Source organism: Lolium rigidum, chromosome 1 (assembly GCF_022539505.1).
Source record: "Lolium rigidum isolate FL_2022 chromosome 1, APGP_CSIRO_Lrig_0.1, whole genome shotgun sequence".
NCBI classification, from domain to species: domain Eukaryota; kingdom Viridiplantae; phylum Streptophyta; class Magnoliopsida; order Poales; family Poaceae; genus Lolium; species Lolium rigidum.
Window position 1 is genome coordinate 200030128 of NC_061508.1, and position 18176 is coordinate 200048303.

Below are 18176 nucleotides of genomic sequence, written 5' to 3' on the forward strand. Positions count from 1 at the left end.
AATAGGATTTTTGGTATAATTTCCTTCCACAGTTGATCTTCCGAAATATTGCGTTCGACGGTGCTTTTTCCAGCAGAATCTCGGCTCCGGTGTTCGATCCTCCAATAATGATGAAACATGCAAAATAGATGAAATAACATAAGTATTGTGTCCCAATATGAAATATATCAATGAATAACAGCAAATTATGATATAAAATAGTGATGCAAATTGGACGTATCAGGCCCCAAAAAATTTATGGAAGGACATTACAAAACCTTCGTCGAACAAGCAACGTGGAGGCCGATTCCAGCAATCGGCCAAAATTATCCTCACCATCCATTCTGCCTGGGTTCAGCATGTAATCCGACAGGGGATACCTGAAGAGCCGATACCATCAATTTTCTTGACAGAATCGGCTCGGGGGGGCACCTAGGTGGATGAAACACGAGGATATGCAGTAGGAATGTCTTGCAAGTACCCAGCAGCCCAAGATATTCTTTGATGATGGATATTGAGGTATGGGGGCCGATACATAAATCGGCCGTAAAAAAAAAATTGACATCGACTTAAGGATATAAAGCCGATGCATGGCCATCGACTCGAGAGGTATAACTGTTACAATTAGAGGGTCAATGGAGCACGAAGGGAGACTCTAATGGAAGAACTCCTCAACGGAGTGGTCCTCTCTTCAAGAACAATGCCAAGAACAGCATGGATGTGCAGATCGGGCTAAGGCGGTCTGAAGAAGCTCGGGGGGCAGCTTACCCTGAAGGTTCTCGGCTCTGGAGAGCCGATTTTGCTGGGAATCGGCTGGCTCTGCATGATAGTTCTCTCGGACATGATCTAGCCCAGGTTCATTTGTCTGAATGGCATGCCTTCGTTTCGTCTCGCCTTGACTAAGGCTCGGGGGGCAACTAACTTGGGAGGTGCTCTGTTTTTGAGGGCCGGTTGGAGTTGCATCGGCTGACCTTGCATCATGATCTTCTCCGAAAGCGGTGAGCTGTGCTGCGAGAAGAAGATTGTTAAAGCTACAGGGAGGAGTTGGAGAGAGAAGCCGTCGTTTTGTACGAGGTTGGGACCGTCCTGGTGCTGCAAGAAAAGGAAGGGGACTGGTTTCTCAAATTAGCTGACGAACAGTCATCGGCTATGGGACTACGAAATACCATGGTCAGGGAAGAAATCCGATTCGTTGCTATCGGTCTTGGTGTGACAAGCGGAAGGATTGAAATTGGATTAATGGAAGGATAAATTGGAAGAGCAATTCTCATTAATTCAAAGGAGCGGCTTTACAAGAAGAGCCGATGGCTCTCAAAAGAGGGATTTGGTGCCTAGGGCACTGCTACTACTAGTCCTACTCTACTAGTCGTCGCTGTCCTCATCATCGCCGTCGCCGAAGTCGTCGGCGCTGCTCCCAGGAAGCTCCTCGTCACTGCTGCCCCAGCTTTTGGACGGAGCTTCGTCTTCCTCGTCATCATCATCGTCCTCGCTGTCCACCCAAGAGCGGAAGCGCTTTGTTGGCGGGTACCCAGCTGAAGAGGAGGAATCATCTTCCTCCTCCTCCTCTTCTCCTTCCTCGTCATCATCTTCATCCTCGCTGTCTGCCCACATGCGGGAACGCTTCTTCGGCGGAAGCGTGGCGGAGGGGGAGGCCTTGGCCTTCGCTACTTCTCCTTCTTTCTTCTCCTTGTCGGAGGAAGTGGGGTTCGCCCCGGAGTGAGGGTCGTCCTCATTCTTGCTCTTCGGCGGGGATTGGAGGGGGAAACCTGAGTGGGAGGAGGAAGAGGAAGACATTGCTACAGGAGGAGAGGGTTTTTTGGTGCCGACCGCTAGAACAGAGGAGGGGGATAAGGAAGATTGGTCAATCGGCACGGTTAAATAATGGGGAGCCTAGTGGAGATTTAATACCATTGCAGTTTCCGAGGAAGTGATGCTAAAGCTATCGAATTTTACAGTGGAGTTGGGAAGACAAGGCATCATGATGAAGGATTCTGCGGCGGTTTCTGCTCTGCTACGACATGACCCTTCGGAGGAAAAACAGAGTGGTTTTGAAATTATCATTACCAAAACCAGGGGGGCATGTGTTATCACCAGATCTTGGCCAGATCAGGAGGTGGGCCGTAAGGGAGATGGGCTTGGAAGATTACACGTGGAAGATCTCCGAAGCGGCCTTGCACGAAGAATTTGGGCTAGATTGCCCGTGTATCTTTAATTATAGTAGATTGCATCATAGATTAAAAGTTAGAGTTTATCTCGTACACGGTGGGGATTATTCCCACGTTAGAAAAGTCCTTTGGACTATAAATATGTATCTAGGGTTTATGGAATAAACAACAACCAACGTTCAACACAAACAAATCTCGGCGCATCGCCAACTCCTTCGTCCCGAGGGTTTCTCCGGTAAGCACCATGCTGCCTAGATCGCATCTTGCGATCTAGGCAGCACAAGCCTACCCACGTTGTTCATGCGTTGCTCGTGCTGAAGCCTTTTTGATGGCGAGCAACGTAGTTATCTTAGATGTGTTAGGGTTAGCATTGTTCTTCGTATCATATGCTGTCGTAGTGCGACCCTTATGCATCTAGCCGCCCTTACATCTATCTTAGGTGTAGGGGCGGCACCCCGCTTGATCATAGTTTAGTAGATCTGATCCGTTACGGTTGCTCCTTGTTCATCAAGGATTAGTTTAATATCCGCAATAGTTAGGCCTTACAAAGGGTTGGAGGATCCAGCGGCGTGTAGGGAGACGTTTGCTAGCCCTAAAAAGGATGTTCCGGGGATCAACCTCGTGTTGGTTTTTAGGCCCTGTCTAGGATCGGCTTACGGTCACCGTGCGCGAGCGCGAGGCCCAATCGTGAGTAGGATGATCCGATTATGCGGTGAAAACCCTAAATCGTCGTAGATCTCATTAGCTTTATCTTGATCAAGCAGGACCACCATATATTCGGACACCTTGTACGAATCATGGGTGGATCGGCTCTTTGAGCCGATTCACAGGATAACCTGAGAGCCGATCGAGGCTCGTATTTAATGTTTACGTGTATGCCATGCAGGAAACTAAGCGAGACATCATCCAACACCTTCCTGACCAGGTATAGGTCAGGTGGCACGCCCTTGCGATAGCATCGGACGTGTGACCAGGAGGCTTTGCGGGCCGTCGCTCGAAGGGACTGGGGCCAGCCGCAGCCCTAGTTGTTCCCGGCTCTACTGTGTTGCCCGTCGCTGCCCGCCAGTGTGTTTCTGACGTCAACAAGTTGTCTACTGTTTCAGCGAACTTGCCTACTCATTGTTGCAAAGTTGCCTACATTAGCAAAAAAACGAAGTTTCCTACCGTGATAGCAAAGTTGCCTATCATTTGTAGTGAAGTTGTCTACTGTTTCAGCGAACTTGCCTACTCATTGTTGCAAAGTTGCCTACATTAGCAAAAAGCATTATAGGCAACTTAGCAACGACGAAAAAAAGCAACTAGTGCAACAAAGTTGCAAGGAAGACTCAGCCGGCATGAGCGGGGAAACTACTGACTCAACCAATGTGGGGGTGTTTCGGAAATCAACGCTAGCTATGCTAGAGCCACCAAATGTGGGGCGATGATACTTACAACTATGCTCGTTAGTGGCGTGGGCTGGGATGGCTTGATCGGCAACATTTTTGCTTCGACCAACCAGGGCCAAACCTTGTGAATTACATCATGGGTGCGGCCAACGACCTATAATTGCTCATATTATTTTTCTGTTGTACTGGGAGTTGTTGCTGCAGCTGTTGTGAAGCCTACCATCGTTGTGAGTCAAGTGTTTACGTTGAACACCAAAGCTGCTTTGCCGCACACCAAAGTTGTTTTGTTGCACAACAAAGTTGCTCTGTCGTGCATCAAAGTTGCTTGTTAAAAATTTCATCGAAACATATGAAAATGTGGTCTAGTTTCGAAGCTCTCGCCGTGTGGATTCTAGAAGTGAAAATGGATTGTAATTTCGCCGCACGGTTTAAAAGTTACATCTTTTTTTATTAGATAGCCTACCATTTCTTTAACAGCTGGACGCATGGTTTAAAAAGCTGTCGTATAGTACGTCCGTCGGAGACATCAGTTTAGCACCCGCCCGCTCGGAAGAATTTAGGATATTTATATTACATATACAACATGCACCAGGGGAAAGTCGATCTCCGTATCCTATACAGGTACGATTCCAACATACAGGAGAGATTAACTACAGTATGTTTAACACCTATATATATAGAAATAAACTACTATTTTTTTGCGAAATAAAAATAAACTACTATGATCCATAATATTAATTTATATTTAAACTAAAACTCTAACATTTACTATGGATCGGATGGAGTATCTAACCTATAATAGATGCCCCCCATAGGGGCCTTCTCAGGCCATCCACGATAGCCACATCGCGCGCACGGGCTGGGCGTTGCTTCGCTTGGGTCTCCGCCGAGTGAGCCACGTGGCGTCTTGTTATTGGCCTGGCCTAAAATATCTCTCCATTCACGCAAGGCTAGAACCAATCCTTATCCTGTCCCTGTCGTCTCCTCACCAATCCCCTCCTCGTCGGCCGCCGCCACAGGCGCTCGCGCCGTTTGGCCGGCCGCCAAACTCCTCTCCGCCCCTGCTTCTCGCCGCCGGCGACTGCGGCCGTCGCTGCGTCACGCGGGTCCCCTAGCTTGCTTCGTCCTCACCATCCAATCCCCTGCCGTATACCGAGGCGGAGCAACAGTGTGCGCCTGCTCGCCGTCTCCATCGCCGGCGGCTGCCCGCCGGAACCAGCAGCTTGCCGCTTGTTTGTCGCCCCCGAGGGAAGCAGCGCCCCGCCTCGTCTTCACCATCGCCGGCGGCTGCCCGACAGAAGCAGCAGCTCGCTGCCTCCTCATCGATGTTGGAGGTGTGGCAGCAAATTCATTCCTCCCTGCAGCTGCACGTCACCTCCTCCAGCCCCAGTGCCCCACATCATGAGAGAGGAGATGGGTGGAGAATGAAGCAGAGGCTACGTATCCAGTATCCTCCATCTCTGGTCCCCTTTGTGTGCGCTTGCAGGTACTCAGTTTTCCTTTTCTCCTGCTCTCTGTTTGATCCCCAATTTGCTTTAATCTTTGCTTTGCAGATTCTTTTTATCGATGCCTACAAGGTGCTCGATGAAAATCCAGGTAGACTGTCCTCTATGAAATATATGAGAAAAAATTTAGGAAAAGATAATTGGTGATATGTTCAGTCAAAGCAAAAGAGAAAGTAAGAATCAAGAGAGAGAAGAAATAGTTTTGGTTCACCCACCATGATTTGTTTGTTATAATTTTGTTGGTGTGTAGTATATAAATAAATGCATATTGGATTTTTACCTCTCGTATTTGAGGGTGGAATCTTCAGCCTGCTCTGAAGGGCATCGCGTCGGAGGCAAGTGTTTGCCTTACTTGCCCAAAGGCAACTGGACAGAATGTGCAAAAGTAATATCAATGCCAATAGTTGTGCAAAAGAAATATCCTTCCAGTATGTAGCATATCCAAAATAATACTTGCTAATTGTTTTTTTGGTTAACTTTTTTCATGGACCGATATTAGTTTCTTTTGCCCTAAATCACTCTACAACAAAATACGCAAAAGAAATATTAATGCTTTATGTTGCAAAGTTGTTTTGGTTTAAGCACAAGCAAGCGGATTTGCTGCTCGCAAGGTTGTTTGTTAGTTTTCTTTTGGACAATGCAAACCGTTCAGGTGGTAGGTGTCACTGATTTTAGAGCTCATGACTCATGACTGAAATCGGGTACCTTTTCTAGGTAAATTGTGTCTCCTTTAATTCCCGGTATGGGTTACTTAAATTAATTCAGAATCAAAGATGCTTGGAGCGGTGAGGAACTTGACTGCTTCATCATAGAGATGTTGAAGATTTATTGTGCTTACAGTATAAGGTAAACAGAATTTCGGTAAATCCATCTTGAGCTATTTTCCTTGAATGGTATAATACAACAATGTTTGATTCTGATCTCAGCATTACTTTTCAGTTGCCTACAATATTGTTGGATTCCTTTCTCACATCAAAATATAGGTACATGTCACCCTTTTAAATCAATCCACATTGTATCCACATATTAAATTATTTTTCTTTCAATATACAATATAGTATACATGGTTTCAGCCTTTCAGATGTTGTGTAGAGTGAATAACTTAGGTTTAATTTCTACGGTAATAATTGCTATAATGGCATGTTAAACCTGGTGCATCTACGTATGGTAAATTTTCTTTCCCTATAAATCTGAGACACCTAAATTTTTTGGGAAGTGAACCTGTTACTGTTTTATTTTGAAGGCATGTTAAACCTGGTGCATCTGATAGCGAATGGTGCTTTTGTTATTGGTGTAAATGTTTAATTTGCCTGTATTTATCACCAAAACTTTGTGAGGTGCAAATCATGTGTGATCCTGACAAGAATTAATACACGTGTGATGTGCTTTTTTCTCTTGTTAAGAGTACATGCTTAGTTTCTTTCATATTTAGCTCCATTTCATTGCTGATAAGAAAATGTCCCTCTTTCTCATGTTTCTTCTTGCTGTTGAGAAGAGATGCTTAGTCAAGAATAGACAGAGAAAATTATGTCTAGATTTTGGTTGTGATGATTAATATCTATGTGATGATGTTTTGTTGTTTTTAGGCATGTATTCGATACAAAAATGAATAGACAAAGAATACTATTATTATCGTAGTAATATCCATCGTGGCTCGTGTTCTTTAATATGGCAAGGTAAACTACTGGTCTTCATAATCGACTGCAAGAGAAGAAAAGCTTAATTACCTGAAAAATATATCAGAGTGAAGGCACTTATTCCAGGTGGGAGCATTACGGATTGCATTCTCTGATTTTATTAGCTTAGATGGTTTTTTATTAAAAAAAGGTTTCAGCTTATCTGAATATGTTTTGATTAATTCTTGCATATGTGGTTACTATTTATCATTGTAGGTTTCGCATATTCTATCATTGCAGCCTTAGTTCCATGGTTCCACCCAACCTCGGCGACATTTGCACCACTCGCAGGTACACAAACTTCTCTCTTCTTTCATGATATCGAATGTTGGATTTGTCCTGGTCCTGCTGAATCATATTTTTCATTGGAAAATTTGGGCATGAGAAGGAAAAAAAATATTTGCACCAGCTCTGGCGTGTGCCACATGTTTGACAGGCATATACCATGGGATTCGATGAAGAAGAGGAGCAGGTGTTGTTCACGGTCGTCGCTGAAGCGCCTAGGCCCTAGCAGCTGACTCTGAGAAGCATTTGGCATGTACCAAGGTATCAAGACCTCCTCTTTCTTGCTTCTGATGTTGTCCCTCCAATCCTTTGTTTTACTCAGGACATGATGTTCCCAACTCACTCTCACTTGGGAGTTCTTATCTGCCCTATAGAGTATAGACTGGTTATGTACGAAAGAGACTCTGGAAGGGTTGATTTAGTTTTTGCTGATTTTGAAAACTAACACTACTGCTGAGTTCCTAAAGTCATTTGGCAGGGATTCTATTTTGGGCTCAATTGAATCCAAGGTGTACAAGGTAGTCTGTTTTGCCAATGCCATCAGGTGGCTTTCGGTTCACCGGCCACGCGACCAACTGTAAAACTATAGCTGGAAACCATGTCTAGGAGGCAGGCATATGTGAGTCTAACAATTGTGTCCAAGTAAATTCCCCGGCTCTCACCCGGTATGATGCACGTATAAGGGGTCATATATGCATAGCGCCCCATTTCGAAAAAATGCATAGTGCTTGGGCTGCTTTGTTGAAAGGCTGGACAAATGAATGGACATTTCATATAGTTAACCAAATGCAGATTTATCCATTTCTGAACCCACATTTATGTTCTTTGCTTTTTAATTTATTTGTCAGATCGCAATTTATTTATCCATTTCTGAATTTGTTTATGCTGGTGCAATTTATTGTTTAAAGTTTAATTACCTTTGTAAGAATTTGAGTCCTTACTTTCCTTGCTTATGCTGATGTCCGAGTCTCAAAATTATTCCCTTCATGCTTGGAGCTGCTAGCTGACATAACAAAGTAGCTTCGGTCTGTATTGGTTAGACCCATACAATACATGCAATGGATTTTTGGCTATGTGTTCCACTTCATAGCTTATGGCTTGACATCCACTAAACTGCATATTCCACGTCTGATTCTAAATTTGACCATCCTATCTCTTTTTTTGTAACAAGAACAAAGTAGAACATATACAGTTGATTAAAATTTAGGGGTATAAGCAGGTTCAGGTCATATTTGATGAGACAAACGGATGGTATCCTTATGTGCTGTTGCATATGAAGAATACTTTTTTTTTTCGAAATGGGCATATGAAGAATACTTATGTTTGTATTCACTTCGAGAGATTTGGCATACCTTCTGATCAGACTCAGTTGCTCTATATATCTGTGTACCCGCTAAATGTCTTCTATGCTTTCCAAATTTGTTGATCACATGAAACTGCAACTAACAGTAGCTTTTAGATAAATAAGAGCAATCCACTAGACCGAAAAACGTACAAACCGAAGAGCCTTAACTAATGGTTGATGATACCTTACTCTTGCTTCATAGTCATCTATTTGTATAGTCTTCAGTCGTACTTAGTCATTTTTATGTGTTAATAAACTATAGTGCAAAGCAACTTTTATATTAATTTCAGAGTTGCTATCTAGAATCTCTTGTACTTTTGTCCAGATTTAGTAGGGTATAAGGACCATTTTGTCTTTGGTAGCGCTTTCCCTGTCAAGTTTTGTTTTATCAAAAGTTCAGAAAATTGTCTTTTTATCATATGAGCCGTGTTGAAAGAATGTCTTGGGTGGTTTCATATTTTAAATTTCACGTAAAGTCTCCTTAGCGTATGATGATTGGGGAATTTAATTCTTCTCTAGGCTTGATGATCTTTCTCTGGTCATGGATGGAGGATTTTGTTTCTATCAGCTCCTGAAAATTAAAAGGATGGTAGAAAATGAAGTCATTTTACATCAGGATTTATATACTGCAATATTTGTAGATCATTTATGATGCTCTAGATATTCGTTGCACCTATTGTTGTAATTATCTTCTTTCTTCAATTGAAATATCTTTCTTTGGTGTGCAGTTTCAGTTTGCTAGCAATTTTGCAACTGTTGTGTAGACCTTTTCAGCCAAGCGAATATTTTGAATATATGTGCACATAAGGTATCCATTCTCTTTTTATATTCTCTACATCACTGCAATTTTAGATCATAATGTGGTGCAGACTCATAATAGGAATTTGTTTTAGATCTTCAATAATGGAAGTATCTGATGTTTCAAGATTTTTAACATTCACGTATTTATTAACCTATGAGCCAGGGCCTAAAAAAGAAAATCACTAGAGGATTGGAGCTCTAATATGCAAGGAGAAGTTTCTTTCCATGCTGGAGATCAGTGTTGGAACCCCAGTCTTCCGCGAAGATGCCCTTCATAAAACCAATGCTAACTGTTGAGCAGATCAATCATGATAGATGTTTGAGTAAATGAACCAGCATAGGATCTACTTTTGGTGGAATGATGGGCAGAGTTCACCAATCATCAACCCAGAAGGCTCTTTGGTACAACAGCATTAACACTCTTGAAAGTGATAAAGAATGCATGAGCACAAAGGTATGTATCACTTCCATCTTTCTAATTCATGTTTCTGAAATGTCATGATGATGAAAGGACATACAGTTTCTATGAATATAAGGACTGAACGAAAAAGACAACTAAAGAATATAGTTTTTTTTGTCAGGGCTACATATAAACATGTAGTGTTTGCTCCTGCCAACCTAATTTTGAAGCAATGCAAATTCTCGGCTATAGTTCCTCGCGTCATTGTCTCTTTTTTTGTTGCGCAGGTGCTGCTCATTAAGTTGTGATATATAATGATTGTAATGGAAGCAAGTTGGTCATTCCGTACTGTTTTGCTTAGTGCACATGACATAAACTTATTCAGATCATGGACTTACGGGCAAAATGTGTGAAGCCAGTCAATGTATGTGTTTTTATACGTGTGATGTCTACTACCCTGCACACATCTAGGGTGTTGAGTCCCTAAATAACGACTTTTTATGCCTATTTCCCGATAACTCGATATCAATGTGCAATGCCCCGCTACTATTCAGTTCAGCTAACAGATTCAACAATGGGGAAATCTTAACACAAGTAATTTAGTTACATCTCAAAGAATATTAGGTCATGGAGCATAGTAAACGAACATGAGTTTTTTCTTGGCTGTCAAAATGATATTGAGTTTAAAATGCTTCTCCTAAAGTTATGTTTCTTGTTTCCTTGATGTGTATTTGCAGTTATGGCTTTCATTTTCATGATGCAAATACACACATGATTAATGGTCCACCCATTCTCCAGTCAGTAGTCAAGCACAAATTTGTAGTCGCGTGTGATCCGTATCTTTGAAGATAGCATTCCCCATCCTTACTTTTGAGTGGTTCCTAATTAATCCTAGATTGTAACTATTGTTTTCAGTAGGAATCGTAGTCCGAAAGTGCAGATTGGCTGTGATGTAAAGCTATACGTGGTGAACCAGGTGTGAAAACCCGTGTATCACATACCAGCAAAGCATCACTGATTATGTCTAGTGCATATAATCAGTGGACAATGAAAACACTTTTCATCACAGATCGTACGAAGTACTCGGTATTACAGGCATACGAGTCTTACTCTGTTTTAGCTAAGGTTCCTCTGGAGCTAACAGGGATACTTACCGGAGGGGTGGACACATAGCTAATTACATGGTAGCTAGGCGATGGGGTGAATAAAATATTTTCCCATTCAAAGATATTGTTGTGTTACAGCCCGGTAGCTATCAGCCTAATGGCGCTCCGCTTTATTGGTTTGAGCATCATAGCTGAAACTCTTTTAGTAGCTGCAAGAAAAGACAATGTAATTAACAAAACTTCCATGGAGTATGATGCATTATCTATTTATTAAATTTAATGGAGGATTTACCTGGTTGTGTTCTACTCTATTCAGGCGGAAACAGTTCTTTGGTGCCCTGTGCTTTTTTTCTTCACATGCCTCTCTCGGTTTTAGTTACTAATAGGTCAGGTATATAAATATGTCACGTTCTATTTCTCAAGTAATTTTTAGAATTTAATTTTTTTTTTGAATTCTATCAAGATTTTTTGAGAGAGATGCACAAGGTCATGGAGCCAAGGAACTGTGCCCTTTCTGCTAGAGAAAGGTGTGTGGGTTGTGGACCTGTGTTCTATTTTCTTACCATATTACCATATGATATGTCCTTTTCACTAAACATGTTGATCATTATATTGTTATCCTAACTTTATACACTCAAACCGAATGTATTTCAGTTTTGTGACATATGCAGAATTTTAAAACAATTTGGCTCCAACATGTTGGCCACCCTGCCGCAAACCATGTTAGTTCTTTATGGCCTGGTTAGGTTTTGCTTGAATGTTCTTCAGACATGCAATTATTGTCTGAAGCATGAAATTGAGTAGAAAATTGCATGTTTGACACTCTATGCAACACTGCGAGGTGCCTCTCTCACTCTTCCACGAATGATGGTTAGCTTGCACTCCCTGGTCCTTGCTCCTTCTTTTGGTTCAGACATTCAGATATCTCCTGAACCTTCTCTGTCAGTAGTAAGGCAATGGGGTTAAAGTGTCATAGGAGTGCTTGCCACTTCTTTGCATTGGTTGGTCACATTGTTTCCACAACTTCCGGCGAACATACGTTAACCCAAATTGAATCATCAGATCAGAGTAATATGCATAGTCCTACGCAAATTTGTTTAGCGAGAAAATAATTAAGGTTAATATGGTGATAAACTACTAGAACTAGAATGTTAAGGCATAGAAAGAACTGAACTTTTCTGTATAAGGCTTTCTATCATTGTTATGGAAATTTAATATGTCTACAAATTCAATAGCTTCAATATAATTTGGAAAGGATAAAAAAGTGGAAGAGGAGGTGTCATCTATACATTAGTTAAAGAAAGTAAAGTGCTGCAATCGATAACTTTTTCCTGTGCCTAACCTTTATTCATTTCGACCATTCTCCCCTCTTATTGTCTAGGTTATGCTTGCAGAAGCGAAACTTTAGTATACATAACAGATGATGGTTATGTATGCTTGAGAGTTTGTGTTGACACAGCCTTAGTGCATATTTCTATTGGTTTGGATGTTCTCACATACTTGTGTTTTTTCTTATCTTGCCTCTATTGACACACTTCGAGAGACAAATAACTTTAACATTTGTAGTATGAACAAAATTCATTTTGTGCTCCGGTCCATCCAACACATATATTGTAGGTCTAGGTTCTGTTCCTCGAATAATTTTTTCCCACAACAAATAAAGTGATGGTCTTTGCTATATGTCATCATATTTGTTTGCATATGCATAGTATATATATTTTTACGATGCTACTCATTTGTTTGCCTACCACCTGCTGCTGAATTATTAAATCACTCGATTGTTTTTTTGTTCTCTTTTCAAAATTATACCTAGAATTAAAGATGAATGCATTTAGACCTGGGAAGTTATGGTTGCTTATTTAGCTAGCAGAAGTTGTATTTGTTAACCACTTAGTTTAGGACAAACATACTATCTACAAGGCACACTATGTTTGTTTATGTATCTATGTGTAACACTATAGGATTTTAAAGAATTTCAACGACGATCATGACAGGCTGCGTTCTATAGGCTTGTGCGGCAAGCCGCGGTTTTTGTAGTTTGGTTGTATGTATGAAGTAGGTTCAAGCTGCAACGATCCATCGTGTGTTGTTTCTGTGCTTCCTTCCGAAACGACGCAAATCATGTGTGTTCTTCAATTACTCGCTTTCTCAAAACAAAATTTCATGTATTGTTAATACGACGTTTGCTGAATCATTTAACAATGTGAAAGTTGCGAAAGGCCCATCAAGAGGCTCCATCTGAGTATTCATGTTCACCAAGGAGCACAAGTTGGGGAGGAAAAAGGAGACACAACTATCCATCAGCAGTGGCGAGGCAGTGCAGGGTCGAGTTGGAGGCAAACATCAAGAAGTATATAAGCAGGTGACAAGTCGCTGGAGCATACCATACAACGGAGAATTACCACAAGAACTTGAGTTAGAGACCTTGAAGCAAACTAGGTAAATGTTATCTGAATAAAAGTATTAATCTGCTTGTTTCGTATTGTATCCGATGTGTGGGTGAATCAAACTAGGTAAATGTTCTCTGAATAAAAGCAGTAATCTGCTTGTTTCGATGTGTGGGTGAGAGAAAAGAGAGCAGATTTTTAATGGGAATGGAAAATTATTTGCCCATGTTCTATTTTCCTTATGTATTCAAAGGATATCTTCGTTATTTATCAGTTTTCATATATGTATGCTCGGATAACGCAAAGTATTCAGTCGAGTCTTATCGCAAACAGGAAAGGTTCTGTTGATGCTATTTGGTGTCATGGATGTCTTCATCTCATATTTATATTTACGAGAAAATCACGAGTTTCTCAGATTTTGTGACCATGTAGATATTATCTTGGAAGGAATTCTTAAAGAAAATAATATTTTTCCACTTGATTTTTATCTTCTTACAAACTGTAAATTTGTGCGAATTTCACGGGATCGTGCGCCAAGGCGCACATTTAAATCTAGTTGTACTAGTAACCAGCAGGCAGACAGCTCACGACAAGACGGGACGGGGACAAGCACAGGTCGCTCAAGCGCTGCGGCAGAGAGACGTTGCGTCAGCAGGTCAACAAAATATTTTGCGTAAACTTTGCCCTACTTGCGCATCTTTTTCAGACGATTCATCGCTCGCTGCTAAAATGATCTGTGCACCGAAAATTCTCTTCTGAGCTCTTTACGTTTCGAAATTTTAAAAAATAATTTTAATATTTCAAAAAAAACGAAAAAAATACGTACATAATTATTTAATATACCACCATGCAAAACCTCAACCAAAAATACTTTTTATGGGCTTACCAAAAATAACAAAATCTAACAGATTTTTAAAGGTTCAAAAAATTGCACTGTTCACTGCTTTACATGTCAAGTTTCGCCATTTTTGTGCAGCCAAAAATACTGTTTATTTCGAAGAAAGATTTTTTCGTATTCCTAGATTACATTATTTCTACACCTATAACTTTTTCAGATCTTTTCGAAACTTTAAAACGCCCATTGTTCGTATTGTTCAGAAAAGAGCTCCATGTAGCCCACTTGCCCAAAGGCAACTGGACAGAATGTGCAAAAGTAATATCAATGCCAATAGTTGTGCAAAAGAAATATCCTTCCAGTATGTAGCATATCCAAAATAATACTTGCTAATTGTTTTTTTGGTTAACTTTTTTCATGGACCGATATTAGTTTCTTTTGCCCTAAATCACTCTACAACAAAATACGCAAAAGAAATATTAATGCTTTATGTTGCAAAGTTGTTTTGGTTTAAGCACAAGCAAGCGGATTTGCTGCTCGCAAGGTTGTTTGTTAGTTTTCTTTTGGACAATGCAAACCGTTCAGGTGGTAGGTGTCACTGATTTTAGAGCTCATGACTCATGACTGAAATCGGGTACCTTTTCTAGGTAAATTGTGTCTCCTTTAATTCCCGGTATGGGTTACTTAAATTAATTCAGAATCAAAGATGCTTGGAGCGGTGAGGAACTTGACTGCTTCATCATAGAGATGTTGAAGATTTATTGTGCTTACGGTATAAGGTAAACAGAATTTCGGTAAATCCATCTTGAGCTATTTTCCTTGAATGGTATAATACAACAATGTTTGATTCTGATCTCAGCATTACTTTTCAGTTGCCTACAATATTGTTGGATTCCTTTCTCACATCAAAATATAGGTACATGTCACCCTTTTAAATCAATCCACATTGTATCCACATATTAAATTATTTTTCTTTCAATATACAATATAGTATACATGGTTTCAGCCTTTCGGATGTTGTGTAGAGTGAATAACTTAGGTTTAATTTCTACGGTAATAATTGCTATAATGGCATGTTAAACCTGGTGCATCTACGTATGGTAAATTTTCTTTCCCTATAAATCTGAGACACCTAAATTTTTTGGGAAGTGAACCCATTACTGTTTTATTTTGAAGGCATGTTAAACCTGGTGCATCTGATAGCGAATGGTGCTTTTGTTATTGGTGTAAATGTTTAATTTGCCTGTATTTATCACCAAAACTTTGTGAGGTGCAAATCATGTGTGATCCTGACAAGAATTAATACACGTGTGATGTGCTTTTTTCTCTTGTTAAGAGTACATGCTTAGTTTCTTTCATATTTAGCTCCATTTCATTGCTGGATAAGAAAATGTCCCTCTTTCTCATGTTTCTTCTTGTCTGTTGAGAAGAGATGCTTAGTCAAGAATAGACAGAGAAAATTATGTCTAGATTTTGGTTGTGATGATTAATATCTATGTGATGATGTTTTGTTGTTTTTAGGCATGTATTCGATACAAAAATGAATAGACAAAGAATACTATTATTATCGTAGTAATATCCATCGTGGCTCGTGTTCTTTAATATGGCAAGGTAAACTACTGGGTCTTCATAATCGACCGCAAGAGAAGAAAAGCTTAATTACCTGAAAAATATATCAGAGTGAAGGCACTTATTCCGAGTGGGAGCATTACGGATTGCATTCTCTGATTTTATTAGCTTAGATGGTTTTTTATTAAAAAAAGGTTTCAGCTTATCTGAATATGTTTTGATTAATTCTTGCATATGTGGTTACTATTTATCATTGTAGGTTTCGCATATTCTATCATTGCAGCCTTAGTTCCATGGTTCCACCCAACCTGGCGACATTTGCACCACTCGCAGGTACACAAACTTCTCTCTTCTTTCATGATATCGAATGTTGGATTTGTCCTGGTCCTGCTGAATCATATTTTTCATTGGAAAATTTGGGCATGAGAAGGAAAAAAAATATTTGCACCAGCTCTGGCGTGTGCCACATGTTTGACAGGCATATACCATGGGATTCGATGAAGAAGAGGAGCAGGTGTTGTTCACGGTCGTCGCTGAAGCGCCTAGGCCCTAGCAGCTGACTCTGAGAAGCATTTGGCATGTACCAAGGTATCAAGACCTCCTCTTTCTTGCTTCTGATGTTGTCCCTCCAATCCTTTGTTTTACTCAGGACATGATGTTCCCAACTCACTCTCACTTGGGAGTTCTTATCTGCCCTATAGAGTATAGACTGGTTATGTACGAAAGAGACTGCGGAAGGGTTGATTTAGTTTTTGCTGATTTTGAAAACTAACACTACTGCTGAGTTCCTAAAGTCATTTGGCAGGGATTCTATTTTGGGCTCAATTGAATCCAAGGTGTACAAGGTAGTCTGTTTTGCCAATGCCATCAGGTGGCTTTCGGTTCACCGGCCACGCGACCAACTGTAAAACTATAGCTGGAAACCATGTCTAGGAGGCAGGCATATGTGAGTCTAACAATTGTGTCCAAGTAAATTCCCTGGCTCTCACCCGGTATGATGCACGTATAAGGGGTCATATATGCATAGCGCCCCATTTCGAAAAAATGCATAGTGCTGGGCTGCTGTTGAAAGGCTGGACAAATGAATGGACATTTCATATAGTTAACCAAATGCAGATTTATCCATTTCTGAACCCACATTTATGTTCTTTGCTTTTTAATTTATTTGTCAGATCGCAATTTATTTATCCATTTCTGAATTTGTTTATGCTGGTGCAATTTATTGTTTAAAGTTTAATTACCTTTGTAAGAATTTGAGTCCTTACTTTCCTTGCTTATGCTGATGTCCAGTCTCAAAATTATTCCCTTCATGCTGGAGCTGCTAGCTGACATAACAAAGTAGCTTCGGTCTGTATTGGTTAGACCCATACAATACATGCAATGGATTTTTGGCTATGTGTTCCACTTCATAGCTTATGGCTTGACATCCACTAAACTGCATATTCCACGTCTGATTCTAAATTTGACCATCCTATCTCTTTTTTTGTAACAAGAACAAAGTAGAACATATACAGTTGATTAAAATTTAGGGGTATAAGCAGGTTCAGGTCATATTTGATGAGACAAACGGATGGTATCCTTATGTGCTGTTGCATATGAAGAATACTTTTTTTTCGAAATGGGCATATGAAGAATACTTATGTTTGTATTCACTTCGAGAGATTTGGCATACCTTCCGATCAGACTCAGTTGCTCTATATATCCGTGTACCCGCTAAATGTCTTCTATGCTTTCCAAATTTGTTGATCACATGAAACTGCAACTAACAGTAGCTTTTAGATAAATAAGAGCAATCCACTAGACCGAAAAACGTACAAACCGAAGAGCCTTAACTAATGGTTGATGATACCTTACTCTTGCTTCATAGTCATCTATTTGTATAGTCTTCGGTCGTACTTAGTCATTTTTATGTGTTAATAAACTATAGTGCAAAGCAACTTTTATATTAATTTCAGAGTTGCTATCTAGAATCTCTTGTACTTTTGTCCAGATTTAGTAGGGTATAAGGACCATTTTGTCTTTGGTAGCGCTTTCCCTGTCAAGTTTTGTTTTATCAAAAGTTCAGAAAATTGTCTTTTTATCATATGAGCCGTGTTGAAAGAATGTCTTGGGTGGTTTCATATTTTAAATTTCACGTAAAGTCTCCTTAGCGTATGATGATTGGGGAATTTAATTCTTCTCTAGGCTTGATGATCTTTCTCTGGTCATGGATGGAGGATTTTGTTTCTATCAGCTCCTGAAAATTAAAAGGATGGTAGAAAATGAAGTCATTTTACATCAGGATTTATATACTTGCAATATTTGTAGATCATTTATGATGCTCTAGATATTCGTTGCACCTATTGTTGTAATTATCTTCTTTCTTCAATTGAAATATCTTTCTTTGGTGTGCAGTTTCAGTTTGCTAGCAATTTTGCAACTGTTGTGTAGACCTTTTCAGCCAAGCGAATATTTTGAATATATGTGCACATAAGGTATCCATTCTCTTTTTATATTCTCTACATCACTGCAATTTTAGATCATAATGTGGTGCAGACTCATAATAGGAATTTGTTTTAGATCTTCAATAATGGAAGTATCTGATGTTTCAAGATTTTTAACATTCACGTATTTATTAACCTATGAGCCAGGGCCTAAAAAAGAAAATCACTAGAGGATTGGAGCTCTAATATGCAAGGAGAAGTTTCTTTCCATGCTGGAGATCAGTGTTGGAACCCCAGTCTTCCGCGAAGATGCCC

The 18176-nt window shown here is 40.2% G+C and overlaps 3 long non-coding RNA genes across 11 annotated transcripts; all 3 read left to right on the forward strand.

Annotated features, from left to right (window-relative positions):
- Positions 1-4786: 4786 nt before the first annotated feature.
- On the forward strand, positions 4787-6977 carry LOC124687805. 2 transcript variants are annotated; one of them, XR_006998316.1, is made up of 6 exons: positions 4787-5015; positions 5083-5125; positions 5749-5880; positions 5974-6017; positions 6711-6797; positions 6927-6977. It is a non-coding gene; the product is annotated as an uncharacterized LOC124687805 (long non-coding RNA). The 2 variants fall into 2 exon arrangements; XR_006998315.1 differs by having other exon boundaries at positions 5083-5880.
- Positions 6978-6990: 13 nt separating this feature from the next.
- On the forward strand, positions 6991-12951 carry LOC124687816. 7 transcript variants are annotated; one of them, XR_006998322.1, is made up of 7 exons: positions 6991-7637; positions 9069-9148; positions 9305-9595; positions 9829-9965; positions 10964-11038; positions 11111-11174; positions 12858-12951. It is a non-coding gene; the product is annotated as an uncharacterized LOC124687816 (long non-coding RNA). The 7 variants fall into 7 exon arrangements; XR_006998317.1 differs by lacking the exon at positions 12858-12951 and having other exon boundaries at positions 11111-11741; XR_006998323.1 differs by lacking the exon at positions 12858-12951 and having other exon boundaries at positions 10964-11033; positions 11111-11741.
- Positions 12952-15701: 2750 nt separating this feature from the next.
- Positions 15702-18176, forward strand: LOC124687842. Of its 2 annotated transcripts, none has more exons than XR_006998327.1 (3): positions 15702-16407; positions 17833-17912; positions 18069-18176. It is a non-coding gene; the product is annotated as an uncharacterized LOC124687842 (long non-coding RNA). The 2 variants fall into 2 exon arrangements; XR_006998328.1 differs by having other exon boundaries at positions 15702-16384.